Raw genomic sequence first — 15,155 nt, 5'->3', positions numbered from 1 at the left:
AAAGACAGTCTCTTCAATTAATGGTGCTGAAAACAGGATCAGTTCAGTTCAGTCACTCAGTTGTGTCCGACTCTTTGCGACCCCATGAATTGCAGCATGCCAGGCCTCCCTGTCCATCATCAACTCCCAGAGTTCACTCAGACTCACGTCCGTTGAGTCAGTGATGCCATCCAGCCATCTCATCCTTGGTTGTCCCCTTCTCCTCCTGCCTCCAATCCCTCCCAGCATCAGAGTCTTTTCCAATGAGCCAACTCTTCGCATGAGGTGGCCAAAGTACTGGAGCTTCAGCTTTAGCATCAGTCCTTCAAAAGAAATCCCAGGGTTGATCTCCTTCAGAATGGTTGGATCTCCTTGCAGTCCAAGGGACTCTCAAGAGTCTTCTCCAACACCACAGTTCAAAAGCATCAATTCTCCAGTGCTCAGCTTTCTTCACAGTCCAACTCTCACATCCATACATGACCACTGGAAAAATCATAGCCTTGAGTAGATGGACTTTAGTTGGCAAAGTAATGTCTCTGCTTTTAAATATGCTATCTAGGTTGGTCATAATTTTTCTTCAAAGGAGTAAACGTCTTTTAATTTCATGGCTGCAGTCACCGTCTGCAGTGAGTTTGGAGCCCCCCAAAAATAAAGTTTGACACTGTTTCCACTGTTTCCCCATCTATTTCCCATGAAGAGATGGGACCAGAATCCATGATCTTCGTTTTCTGAAAGGTGAGCTTTAAGCCAACTTTTTCGCTCTCCTCTTTCACTTGCATCAAGAGGCTTTTAAGCTCCTCTTCACTTTCGGCCATAAGGGTGGTGTCATCTGCATATCTGAGGTTATTGATATTTCTCCTGGCAGTCTTGATTCCAGCTTGTGTTTCTTCCAGTCCAGCATTTCTCATGATGTACTCTGCATAGAAGTTAAATAAGCAGGGTGACAATATACAGCCTTGACATACTCCTTTTCCTATTTGGAACCAGTCTGTTGTTCCATATCCAGTTCTAACTGTTGCTTCCTGACCTGCATACAGATTTCTCAAGAGGCAGGTCAGGTGGTCTGGTATTCCCATCTCTCTCAGAATTTTCCACAGGCTATTGTGATCCACACAGTCAAAGGCTTTGGCATAGTCAATAAAGCAGAAATAGATGTTTTTCTGGAACTGTCTTGCTTTTTCCATGATCCAGGGGATGTTGGCAATTTGATCTCTGTTTCCTCTGCCTTTTCTAAAACCAGCTTGAACATCAGGAATTAGAAAGAATGAAATAATGCCATTCGTAGTTACATGGATGGATCTAATGATTGTTATACTGAGTGAAGTCAGACAGAGAATGAGAAATACTGTATTATATTGCTTATATGCTGTATCTAAAAAGAAATGATACAAATGAACTTAGTTACAAAATAGAAACAGCCTCACAGAATTAGTAAACTTATGGTTACCAGCGGGGACAGGTCGGGGAGAGGGATAGTTTGAGATTGACATATACACACTGTGCTCTCTGTATGTATGTGTGTGTGTGTGTGTGTGTGTGTGTGTGTGTGTGTGTGTATACACACACACTGCACAGGCCCTTAGTTGTGGCATGTAGGATCTAACTTCCTGACCAGGGATTGTACCTAGGTCCCCTGCATTGGGAGTATGGAGTCTTAGCCTCTGGACCACCAGGGAAGTCCCTGTATAATCTTGTATATTAATGTAAAGCTTCAATGGGTAATTATAAAAATTATTTTATTAACAAAATATTCAATAAAATTCACATCGTTAATGGAGTTCATTATTTTAATACTTAAAAATAAGTTAAAATAATTATTCAGAATGAAAACAAAAATAAAACAAAAACAAATGGTCCTGAGAGAAATGGATATACCCTTGAAAACAATGGAATTGGACTCTTCAGTTTCTCTTCAAAATTACTCAAAATTGACCAAAGACTTAAGAAAAAGAACTAAAAATATGAAAAAAAAATTAAAAGAAGATATCCTGGGATATCTTAATTAACTTCGATTTGGCAATAGATTCTTAGGTCTGACACCAAAAGTACAATAACCAAAGAAAAATAGATAAATTGGAGTTCTACAAAATTAAGAATATTTGTGTATCCAAGTAACAAACATTGGTGAGGATGCAGAAAAAAGAGAACCCTCATATACTGTTGGTGGGAATGTAAATTGGTGCAGCCACTGTGGAAAACAGTATGCAGGTTTCTCAAAAAATTTAAAATAGGTCTACCATATATATATGACCCAGAATTCCATTCTTTGGTATATAGCTGGGAAAAAAAGTACTAATTCTAAAAGATACATGCCCCCTAATATTCATAGTAGCAGTTTAATAATTGCCAAGGTATAGAAGCAACCTAAGTGTCCATCAACAGATGAACAGAAAAAGAAGAAGTAGTATATATATGCAATAGAATACTTCTCAACTATAAAACGAATAAAATTTTGCCATTTTCAGAAATATGGAGAGTCCTGGAGGGCATTATGCTAAGTGAAATAAATTAGACAGAGAAATACAAATGCTATATGTTATCACTTATATGTGGAATCTAAAATATATAACATAACAAATTAGTGAACATAACAAAATAGAAGCAGACTCACAGATATAGAGAACAAACCAGTGGTTACCAGTGAGGTGGGGAAAAGGGCAATACAGGGGTTGGGGGGAGGGAGGTACAAAGTTCTGGATATAAGATAGGTTACAAAATATTGCATGACACGTGGAATATGACACAGTCAATATTTTGTAATAACCACTAATGGAGTGTAATCTTTAGGAATGTGTAAAATAATAAACAGTTAAAAAAGAGAAAAAGAAAAAATTTTTGAATCAAAGGATACTGTCAAGAAAAAAAATACAACCTATAGAATGACTGGAAATATTTGCAAACCCTACATTTGTCAAAGGCCGGCAGGCCAGCGCACTAAGCGCGGCCAAGAGCTACCCCATGCCCAAAGTCAGGGACAGCGGCCCAGAGTGCCAGGCGGCGACGGTGCAGGAACGGCCGGGAGGAGCCACCCCGCGTCCAAGGTCAGTGGCGGTCAGGAGGAGACACCCCGCTCCGAGGTCAGGGCGGCAGCCGGGAGGATCTACCCAGCGTCTGAGGCCAGTGGCGGCTGGGAGGAGACACGCCGTGTCTGAGGTCAGAGGCGGCTGGTAGAAGCCACCTGGCGCCCGAGGCCAGGGATGGTGACCCTGAGGAGCCACCCAGAGCCCGAGGCCAGGGGCGACAGCTGGGTGGAGCCACCCACGCCTGAGGCCAGGGCCGGCGGCCAGGAGGAACAACACGAGGAGCAGTGGTTGAGCAGGCACAGGAGGGCCTAGAGGAGTTATCCCACATTGAAGGTCAGGAACGGGGGCGGAAAGGAGATACCCCTCATCCAAGGTAAGGAGCAGGGGCTGTGCTTTGCTGGAGCAGCCGTGAAGAGATACCCACATCCAAGGTAAGAGAAACCCAAGTAAGATGGTAGATGTTGCAAGAGTGCATCAGAGGGCAGACACATTGAAACCATACTCACAGAAAACTAGTCAATCTAATCACACTAGGACCACAGCCTTGTCTAACTCAATGAAACCAAGCCATGCCTGTGGGCAACCCAAGACGGGTGGGTCATGGTGGAGAGGTCTGACAGAATGTGGTCCATTGGAGAAGGGAATGGCAAGTCACCTCAGTATTCTTGCCTTGAGAACCCCATGAACAGTATGAAAAGGCAAAATGATAGGATACCAAAAGAGGAACTCTCCAGGTCATTAGGTGCCCAGTATGCTACCGGAGATCAGTGGAGAAATAACTCCAGAAAGAATGAAGGGATGGAGCCAAAGCAAAAACAATACCCAGTTGTGGATGTGACTGATGATAGAATCAAGATGCAATGCTGTAAAGAGCAATATTGGATAGGAACCTGGAATGTCAGGTCCATGAATCAAGGCAAATTGGAAGTGGTCAAACAAAAGATGGCAAGGGTGAACATCGACATTCTAGGAATCAGTGAACTAAAATGGACTGGAATGGGTGAATTTAACTCAGATGACCATCATATCTACTACTGCAGGCAGGAATCCCTCAGAAGAAATGGAGTAGCCATCATGGTCAACAAAAGAGTCCGAAATGCAGTACTTGGATGCAATCTCAAAAATGACAGAATGATTTCTGTTCGTCTCCAAGGCAAACCATTCAATATCACAGTTATCCAAGTCTATGCCCCAACCAGTAACGCTGAAGAAGCTGAAGTTGAACAGTTTAATGAAGACCTACAAGACCTTTTAGAACTAACACCCTCAAAAGGTGTCCTTTTCATTATAGGGGACTGGAATGCAAAAGTAGGAAGTCAAGAAACACCTGGAGTAACAGGCAAACTTGGCCTTGGAATGCGGAATGAAGCAGGGCAAAGACTAATACAGTTTTGCCAAAAAATGCACTGGTCATAGCAAACACCCTCTTCCAACAACACAAGAGAAGACTCTACACATGGACATCACCAGATGGTCAACACAGAAATCAGATTGATTATATTCTTTGCAGCCAAAGATGGAGAAGCTCTATATAGTCAACAAAAACAAGACCAGGAGCTGACTGTGGCTCAGATCATGAACTCCTTATTACCAGATTCAGACTCAAATTGAAGAAAGTAGGGAAAACCGCTAGACCCTCAGGTATGCCTGAAATCAAATCCCTGATGATTATACAGTGGAAGTGAGAAATAGTTTTAAAGGCCTAGATCTGATAGATAGAGTGCCTGATGAAGTATGGAATGAGGTTCGTGACATTGTACAGGAGACAGGTATCAAGACCATCCCCATGGAAAAGAAATGCAAAAAAGCAAAATGGCTGTCTGGGGAGGCCTTACAAATAGCTGTGAAAAGAAGAGAGGCAAAAAGCAAAGGAGAAAAAGAAAGATATAAGCATCTGAATGCAGAGTTCCAGAGAATAGCAAGAAGAGATAAGATAGCCTTCTTCAGCGATCAATGCAAAGAAATAGAGAAAAAGAACAGAATGGGAAAGACTACAGATCTCTTCAAGAAGATTAGAGATACCAAGGGAACACTTCACGCAAAGATGGGCTTGATAAAGGACAGAAATGGTCTGGACATAACAGAAGCAGAAGATATTAAGAGGAGGTGGCAAGAATACACAGAAGAACTGTACAAAAAAGATCTTCACGACCCAGATAATCATGATGGTGTGATCACTCATCTAGAGCCAGACATCTTGGAATGTGAAGTCAAGTGGGCCTTAGAAAGCATCACTACAAACAAAGCTAGTGGAGGTGATGGAATTCCAGTGGAGCTGTTTCAAATCCTGAAAGATGATGCTGTGAAAGTGCTGCACTCAATATGCCAGCAGATTTGGAAAACTCAGCAGTGGCCACAGGACTGGCAAAGTTCAGTTTTCATTCCAATCCCAAAGAAAGGCAATGCCAAAGAATGCTCAAACTACCGCACAATTACACTCATCTCACATGCTAGTAAAGTAATGCTCAAAATTCTGCAAGCCAGGCTTCAGCAATACATGAACCGTGAACTCCCAGATGTTCAAGCTGGTTTTAGAAAAGGCAGAGGAACCAGAGATCAAATTGCCAACATCCGCTGGATCATGGAAAAAGCAAGACAGTTCCAGAAAAACATCTATTTCTGCTTTATTGACTATGCCAAAGCCTTTGACTGTGTGGATCACAATGACCTGTGGAAAATTCTGAGAGAGATGGAATACCAGACCATCTGACCTGCCTTGTGATTAATTTGTATGCAGGTCAGGAAGCAACAGTTAGAACTGGACATGGAACAACAGACTGGTTCCAAATAGGAAAAGGAGGACGTCAAGGCTGTATATTGTCACCCTGCTTATTTAACTTCTATGCAGAGTACATCATGAGAAATGCTGGACTGGAAGAAACACAAGCTGGAATCAAGATTGCCGGGAGAAATATCAATAACCTCAGATATGCAGATGACACCACCCTTATGGCAGAAAGTGAAGAGGAGCTTAAAAGCCTCTTGATGAAAGTGAAAGAGGAGAGTGAAAAAGTTGGCTTATAGCTCAACATTCAGAAAACGAAGATCATGGCATCTGGTCCCATCACTTCATGAGAAATAGATGGAGAAACAGTGGAAACAGTGTCAGACTTTATTTTGGGGGGCTCCAAACCCACTGCAGATGTTGACTGCAGCCATGAAATTAAAAGACCCTTACTCCTTGGAAGAAAAGTTAATGACCAACCTAGATAGTATATTGAAAAGCAGAGACATTACTTTGCCGACTAAGGTCCGTCTAGTCAAGGTTATGGTTTTTCCAGTGGTCATGTATGGATGTGAGAGTTGGACTGTGAAAAAGGCAGAGTGCCGAAGAATTGATGCTTTTGAAGTGTGGTGTTGGAGACGACTCTTGAGAGTCCTTTGGACTGCAAGGAGATCCAACCAGTCCATTCTGAAGGAGATCAGCCCTGGGATTTCTTTGGAAGGAATGATGCTAAAGCTGAAAGTCCAGTACTTTGGCCACCTCATGTGAAGAGTTGACTCATTGGAAAAGACTCTGATGCTGGGAGGGACTGGGGGCAGGAGGAGAAGGGGACAACCAAGGATGAGATGGCTGGATAGCATCACTGACTCGATGGACATGAGTCTGAGTAAACTCCGAGAGATGGTGATGGACAGGGAGGCCTGGTGTGCTGTGATTCATGGGGTGGCAAAAAGTCTGACACGGCTGACTGACCGAACTGAACTTTTATTCAACATTTTATTCTGGGTTCTTGGCAAGGCAGTTAGACAAGAAAAAGAATCTAAAGGTATCCAGAGTGGAAAAGAAAGGTAAAACTATTTATAGATTACATGATTTTATATTTAGAATATTAAAATAAGAATCCAATAAAAACATATTAGAAATAATAAAGAATTTAACAATGTTCAGTTCAGTTCAGTAGCTCAGTCATGTCTGACTCTTTGCAACCCCATGAACTGCAGCAGGCCAGGCCTCCCTGTCCATCACAAAATGTTACAAAGTACCAAAATCAACATACAAAATTAATTATAAAATACAAAAGAAAATTCTATTTACAGTGATATAATAAAATATTTAGGATTTTTTTTTCTAACATAAGAAAAATAGTCAGTTTAATAATTACAACAATGTAGCATGTGTAGTCAAGGGCAGGACACCAGCGGGGTCATTTGTGGAGCATCCCCATGGCTGTAAACGGGGTCCTTGAGTGCCCTACAGAATCACGGGCACAGGCACTGGGGGCCCACGGGGAGTTCCCAACAATGGCCCAACCTGCTGCAGAGAACGTCTCCCGGCCGCATAAGGGTCCATTATGTCCCCTCTCGCCTAGGTGAGGACATGGCTCCGTCTCCTCGTTTATGGAAGGTGGTGGCAGAGGTGACTCCAGCAGGCAGACAACACCTTCCTGACATCCCTTGGGACCCCGAGCCCCTCAAAGGTCCCACAGAGACACGGTTGCAGTCCACTAAGAACAGGGCAGGTTTGCAGAAAGAACCACTCAGATGCATCATCTTTGCTCCTTAAAAACCTTAGTAAAACCCTGGGACCCAGGAAGGATGCGTTACACAAGCATGTCAATGGCCACCCCTCGGGAGAAGGGGTGGTGAGAACACACGTGTGCCCCCTCGGTGCTAAAGTTAACAGTTAAGGCAGGTTCTGTGGGTGCCCTGTCAGGGTGTGGGCGGCAATACCACCTGTCACAAAGTGCTAGAGAGTCAGGTGATGAAGTGGTTCCTGAGTTAGAATTTGCTTGAGACAGCAAACTTCAGTACATTCGATTGGACTGTTTCCCACTGAGAGGTCTCACGCATCACCAAAGGGCCTACTGTGAAAACAGGGCTTACAAAACAACCCAAGGACTATTTTTTCTAGCCCTAGCACTAACGAACAAAATAAAATGCTAAGCACAAGAAGTCTGCAGTTCTTTGGATCACAGACATTCTGACTGGTGTGAAGTGGTACCTCCTTGTGATTTTGATTTGCATTTCTCTAATAATGAGTGATGTTGAGCATCTTTTCATGTGTTTGTTAGCCATCTGTATGTCTTCTTTGGAGAAATGTCTATTTAGTTTTTTGGTCCATTTTTTTGATTGGGTCGTTTATTTTTCTGGAATTGAGCTGCATAAGTTGCTTGTATATTTTTGAGATTAGTTGTTTGTCAGTTGTTTCATTTGCTATTATTTTCTCCCATTCAGAAGGCTGTCTTTTCACCTTGCTTATAGTTTCCTTTGTTGTGCAGAAGCTTTTAATTTTAATTAGATCCCATTTGTTTATTTTTGCTTTTATTTCCAGAATTCTGGGAGGTGGGTCATAGAGGATCCTGCTGTGATTTATGTCGGAGAGTGTTTTGCCTATGTTCTCCTCTAGGACTTGTATAGTTTCTGGTGTTACATTTAGATCTTTAATCCATTTTGAGTTTATTTTCATGTACGGTGTTAGAAAGTGATCTAGTTTCATTTTTTTACAAGTGGTTGACCAGTTTTCCCAGCACCACTTGTTAAAGAGATTGTCTTTACTCCATTGTATATTCTTGCCTCCTTTGTCGAAGATAAGGTGTCCATATGTGTGTGGATTTATCTCTGGGCTTTCTATTTTGTTCCATTGATCTATATGTCTGTCTTTGTGCCAGTACCATACTGTCTTGATGACTGTGGCTTTGTAGTAGAGCCTAAAGTCAGGCAAGTTGATTCCTCCAGTTCCATTCTTCTTTCTCAAGATCTGCAAGCAATAAATGCTGGAGAGGGTGTGGAGAAAAGGGAACCCTCCTACACTGTTGGTGGGAATGCAAACTAGTACAACCACTATGGAGAACAGTGTGGAGATTCCTTAAAAAATTGCAAATAGAAGTGCAATATGACCCAGCAATCCCACTGCTGGGCATACACACCGAGGAAACCAGAATTGAAAGAGACACATGTACCCCAATGTTCATCGCAGCACTGTTTATAAGAGCCAGGACATGGAAACAACCTAGATGTCCATCAGCAGATGAATGGATAAGAAAGCTGTGGTACATATACACAATGGAGTATTACTCAGCCGTTAAAAAGAATACATTTGAATCAGTTCTGATGAGATGGATGAAACTGGAGCCGATTATACAGAGTGAAGTAAGCCAGAAAGAAAAACACCAATACAGTATACTAACACATATATATGGAATTTAGAAAGATGGCAATGATGACCCTGTATGCAAGACAGCAAAAAAGACACAGATGTGTATAGTGGTCTTTTGGACTCAGAGGGAGAGGGTGAGGGTGGGATGATTTGGGAGAATGGCATTGAAACATGTATACTATCATGTAAGAATCAAATCACCAGTCTATGTCTGATGCAGGATACAGCATGCTTGGGGCTGGTGCACGGGGATGACCCAGAGGGATGTTGTGGGGAGGGAGGTGGGAGGGGGGTTCATGTTTGGGATCACATGTACACCCGTGGTGGATTCATGTCAATGTATGGCAAAACCAATACAGTATTGTAAAAGTAAAATAAAGTAAAAATAAAAATTAAAAAAAAAAGAGAAGTCTGCAGTTCTCATTACAAGGTCAAGTGTCATCATAGTCAATGTCGGCCCCCGGACACACCCACTGAGTAGGGGAGCCTGAGGGCGGGGCGCAGGCGGGGACCACAGGCACCCAGACCTGCAACTGCTCGGAATTCATGGACGTCTGCCAGCCCGACGCAGTGAGAGGAGCGCAGGTCAGAGTTGCATCTAATGCCACGTGGGACACCCAAGACGTCCCTGATCCAGGAGCTGGGGCTTGAGCTTTTAAAGATACTACACTTATCCTTTACATGTTCATCTCACTTTACAAACGACCTCTTCACAAGAGTGGGGCAGAGGAGCAGGTTCCATGAACTGGCTGGACCCCGGGCTGGGCTCCAGGCCCCGAGGACAGGCTCCCTCCCCCGGGCCGTGGCCATCTGGATTCAACATGGGGTGGGGTGAGGGAGGGTCCTCGTCTCAACCCCGACTCCTTGGGGAATCTCAGGCATGTTCTGTTGCTGTACTTTTACAGAAACAGTGCAGACACTGCCTTCTCAGTGAGCATGGAAGGCCTGCCCACCGCCTCCGATGGGACAGAGTGCCCACCTGCACCTGGCAGCATGTCCTCACAGGCTGCAGCAATGTGCAGTAAATAACACAGTTTATTTACAAGCTCCAGTGAGCTCTCTCCTTCTGGGAGGACAGGACAGTGCACCTGGCCAAGTTACCAGACCAGCCCCCACTCCAGGCACCCTCCACCACACATGTGCTCACATGAGGCAGACATGCACATACCTGTCACGGGACCCAGTGGCAGCAGATGTGGTTCCTCGTATTCAGGGCTGAGGCCCAGATCCCTGGGTTCAGGCTAAGTGAGGCACATGGCAACTGTAACCCTGGTCTACCAGGAGACTGGGGTGGGAAGATGGGGCCTCTGCAGGTCTAACCAGGTGAACTGCAGGCAGACACTGTGGGAAGTGTTTCTGGAGCACTGCAGGGGGTGGGGTGGGGGTCGGGGGAGCAGAGCATGCACCCTCAGAAACACTTGTGTGTCTCCAGCCTCTGGTCCCCACAAATGGTGAGCAAGAGACCCAGGGAGCAGGACCAGAGAGGCTAGTGGAAGGGGACTGCAGTCCAGGAGTCAGTCCAGACAGAACCACCATCGTATGCATTCAGAATGGGGCATTTACAGGGAACATATACATAATATTTACTCATGTTCACTCAGAGCCTGCAAGTCCAGATGCCGTCACTGCACTTATTGTAAAACTAGGTACTGGATGTGGAGGGGGAGACATGCAGTCTGGCCTTAGCGCCTGTACCTCACAGCCGCCCCAGGCTGCACGTCTCCACGTGCAGAAAGCAGTGGCTGTGCAGCCCCTCCCTGCAGCCCTGAGTGTCATGGGCCGGGGTCGCGGGGCTCCAGCTCAGTCTCATAACCGGTCTTAATGAAGCACCAGCACGCCCCTCAGAGATTCATCTCATCCCAAGCAGGGTCGTTCAGGTTCTTGAGAACCTTCTTCACCAGTTTCTCCAGGTCTTTGCAGGCTCTCTGCTTCTCCTCCAGGGGCTTCTTCATCTTCTTGTTGTCCTGTCGTAACTCCTGGACTTCATCTTCTAGCGCGTACATGGTGTCAATGAGACTCTTTTCTTCTGTCACTGTCTGACCATTACTTTTAGTTTCTTCAACTATTATTTTCTCTTCTTCTGGAAGCAAAACTTGTGGAGCAGATTCTTTGTATGAACTTCAGTTGAATGTCTGCCATGTCTTGGCGCTGGTGCAGTAAGCCTTGATGACCTTCAGGATCTGGGCATCCTCCTCCAGGGCAGCTGTGTTTTTCCTCAGTGCGAACTCCTTGTCTGAAGGTTTCCACTCCAGCCTGCGCTTGGGGAGCAGCTTCTTCATGGTCTTGGAACTCTTACTCAGGTCCTCTTTGTAGCAGAGGGCAGCCAAGGGCTGCAGGTGGGGGTGCGGGTCACAAGCAGGTCAGGCTCCAGGGCTTGGGTGTCTTTGGAGGCTCTAGGGGCCCCCTGTTGATTGATGATGGTGTGTGGAGTGTGGTGGTGGGAGGGGTGGGGTAGCATGTGGTAGGCAGGCGTCAGCAGCATAGGCTTGCTGTCCACATGCTTGCTGGACCGGGTGATGGAGTGGGAAGCAAGGGTGTGAGACAGCACAGAGTGAGGCTTGATGGTGGGGTTTCCCACCAGGGTGACCTTCGTCTGCTTCTGCAGATGGTCCACCCACTCGTGGAGGTCCTGCTGGTTGTTTCAGGACACCAAGATCCACTCGATCATGCTCCCTGATATTTCAAACGCATTTCTATGATTTTCACTGTCCTCAAGATTTGTGATTGTCATTCCTGTCATTGGTAGCTTTCCTTGATATATAAAACCACTCATCCTAGGACTGACAAACAACATTAGCAAAATATTTGGAAAGAGTAGAAGATAGATTTCATTCTTTTCCTCACTGCCGGCACACTGGATCAGGACCTGGGACATGTAAACAATGCTGCCCAGGGTCTTGATATTGTTGCCCTCCCAGCTCCGGATGGCCCCTGTCAGGATCTGCAGCTCCAACTCCTTCCTCTTCCACACCTCCTGACACTGCACTGAATGGTTTTTGAAGGTGGTCATGGATTCCTGAATATCTTGTCTGTCTGGGTGATAAACCTCCATGTGTCTCTCCAGCTCCTTGAGCAGCACAGGGTACTTGTCCAGGCACATGTGGACAGTGCTGCCAGTGGTCAGCATGAGAATCCCTGGGCTGCTGGTACCAGGAGCCAGCATGGGGAATCCTGCCCATGGCAAAGGTCATGAGGAAGGGGGCCTGACAAAATGCATAGGTGGGATCAGGCCTCAGGGGTCCCCCCTGGATTTTCTTGAGTATCTACCCCCAGAACCAAAATCTGTCTGCTTTACTATATTATGCTTTCCACCTACTCTTCTGACATTACAGAGGGGCTGTCCCCCCAGCACATTTTTCTGGAAAAGGTTAATTTAGAGCTTTTAGATAATAAGTCTCCTGGGCATAATAAGAGGGTTTCAATCCAAAAACCCCTCTGATAGCTTTCTAGCCTCCTGCCAGACTCTTACAGCTGCGCATGTGATTGTTTGCGGCCTCCCAACCACGAGAGGCACAGGAAGCTTAAAACATCCTAGGAATGTAGGGGCTTCCAAGGAGTCAAAATCATTAGAATAGGACTGATTAAGGGTTTCGTTTGTTGAGCCAATACTTGCTGCCAAGTTTTCATATCTTTTATTTGTAGATACAGTTCGTATATAGAAAAAACAGGTAGTAGCCCTGGTATTAGCAACATTAGATCTTTGAGTTAAGTACTTTCTTTGTTATAACCCACTGCACCTTTGTTCTACAGGAACGTAACTTTATTTAGTACTTTGAGGGTGATGCAGATTAAAGAAAAAACACTTCAAGGGAAAATGAGTTTTCTGGTTGATAGACATTTATCTAGGAAAAGAGCCATAAAAATGTTAAGAGGCCCCCTGGCCAGAAGATGATGTAAAACCACCTGAGACCTTTTGTATATGGGAAGGTAGGCAGAAAGAAAGCCTGGTCTCAATAAGGGTCAAGACTGCTGCCCTTGCATAACTCTGCATATTCCATTATTTCTTTATGTAGAACTTGGGGTATATAAGCTGCTTTTGAAAATAAAGTTGTGGGTCTGGCACTGATGCTTGGCTCCCCCATGTGGTTCTTTTCTCCCTTTTCTGGCTGAATTCCCATCTGGAGCGCGGAGGCTCACCATGTATACTTATTTGTCCTGGCTTCTAAGACCCACGTGAGAGGGAGCCCAAGGCGGGGCACCCTCTGCTATTCAAGCGAGTGCCGGTGGCCTATGTAGATGGTGCAAACCCCTTGTCTCAGAGTTTTATTGGTTCTCCACATAAACCAAGTTATTCAGCCTCTTTTTTCCACTAATTTTCCTACTACACTATTCTTTCCTAATCTCTCTTTATATCTCTAATAAATAAGTCTCTCCTCACCGACTCCATCCCTGCTTCGAATTCCCTGGATCCACTGGGGCTGGACCCCGGCATGCTGGCACCCTTCATCTCTATGAACTCTCCCAGCTCCTCACTGTGCTCCGTGAGAATGCTGACCGTGGATGGTGGTTGGCACAGTACGCCAGGTACAGGATCTTTGTTTGTGGCATCAGGCTGAGGAAGCAGGCCCCAACCCTCTGTTGGGTCTCTGGCATCTTGGTGCATTCTTCTAAAGATTGTACAAGCATTTGCTGGAAAAAAACATATTTCTTCAGATTTCCCATTAAATATGAAGTGTTTGCTGAACTTAACTTCTCACTGGTCTGCAGGGGCCATAGGTAGGTTGAAAGCAGTTTGAAGTTCTTTAGAATATTCATTTTCTGTTTCCAAACTATTCTGTAGCACCACATTGTAATAGCTTTTGTTAATGACAGTCATATCAAATCCTTTGGGAGGACTCTTCAAGATTCCGGGTAAGTAGTTGCTGGAGAACCAGCCAGTCCTGCCATTGTGTGTGCGCTCCCACCAGCCCCTGTCCTCCACTCACGTGATGTGGATGATATCTCCTTTTGTGAAGGACAGCTTGTCTTCATTCTTCTGCTGGAAATTAAACTTGGCTCTGATGACCAGCTGATTGTTGCTATTATTGCTCATATCCAAACTATGGTACTGGCCCTGGAACAACTGTGAAGTCCTACCATGAAGGCTGCGGTCCCAGGGAGTCAGAAGACTTGATCTGGTAGGAGGAGGGCCAGGCGCACATGAAGTCGCTCCCCAGGCCGATGTCTGCTGTTACTTTATTCAGTGTCACTAAGGAGCTGAGGACCTTGTTGAAATTCTGCCCCTGATACAAATAATTTGCATCAGATGTCTCTAGCTGCAGGGACACCCGGCAGCCTCGCAGGAACTCATGAATGTTGCTCAGGCACTCACCCTTGCTCTGGGGCTCCGGGTAGACCTGCAACACCAAGCACAGGTGCTGAGCACTGTGCGTAGGTCACAGGCGTGCCCAGAGGTGAGCCCGACGTGGCCCTCTGCAGGCATACCCGCCCCTCATGTGACCAAGGCGGGTGGCCCCGGTGGCCTGGAGTGACCCTGGCCGCCCCTCAGAGCCTGCACACTCGGCCACTGCCTCTCCTCATATTTAAGATCAATTTAACAAAAAAGTGCAAAACTTTTGAAAGAGGGGTCAAAGATAACAGCATAGGAAGACCCTGAGCTTGCCTCCTCATATATAGAGCAATTCCTGCTAAAGAACAACTAATTGGCTGATTGAACTGCTACTGCAAAGAGAAGCATAACATAGAAATGGGTAGAAGAGATGGGAACATGGAATCTGCAAGGACTCACCCCTGATGTGGAGATAGGGAAGGATATTGCTGAGGAGTCAGAGGTAGGGAGGGTAGGGAGGGATATTGCTGAGGAGTCAGAGCACAGACTCACCCACCTTGAGACACAGTGAAAAAAACAGCAATTTAAAAGTCATCTAGACTATAAATAAAGGAAATCTACTCATTAACCCTAGAGCTTTGGGTTAATGGGCAGGAAATTGGAGGTCTCACCAGGGTTGGAGTTATCAGTGAATGCCACAGGCATTCCCTCAGGCCCATGCCCACTCCAGCTCTAGCCATTTCACCAAGGGCAGTGTCAGGTGAAGTCGCCCCTAGCCACTCCC

General features: G+C 45.4%; 1 pseudogene; it reads right to left on the bottom strand.

The window, feature by feature from the left end:
* Positions 1-10,943: 10,943 nt before the first annotated feature.
* LOC101103455 (rho guanine nucleotide exchange factor 7-like) lies at positions 10,944-14,365 on the bottom strand (annotated as a pseudogene).
* Between the last annotated feature and the right edge of the window lie 790 nt (positions 14,366-15,155).

This window comes from Ovis aries, chromosome X (assembly GCF_016772045.2).
Source record: "Ovis aries strain OAR_USU_Benz2616 breed Rambouillet chromosome X, ARS-UI_Ramb_v3.0, whole genome shotgun sequence".
NCBI lineage: Eukaryota > Metazoa > Chordata > Mammalia > Artiodactyla > Bovidae > Ovis > Ovis aries.
This window is presented reverse-complemented; position numbering and strand designations above follow the sequence as displayed.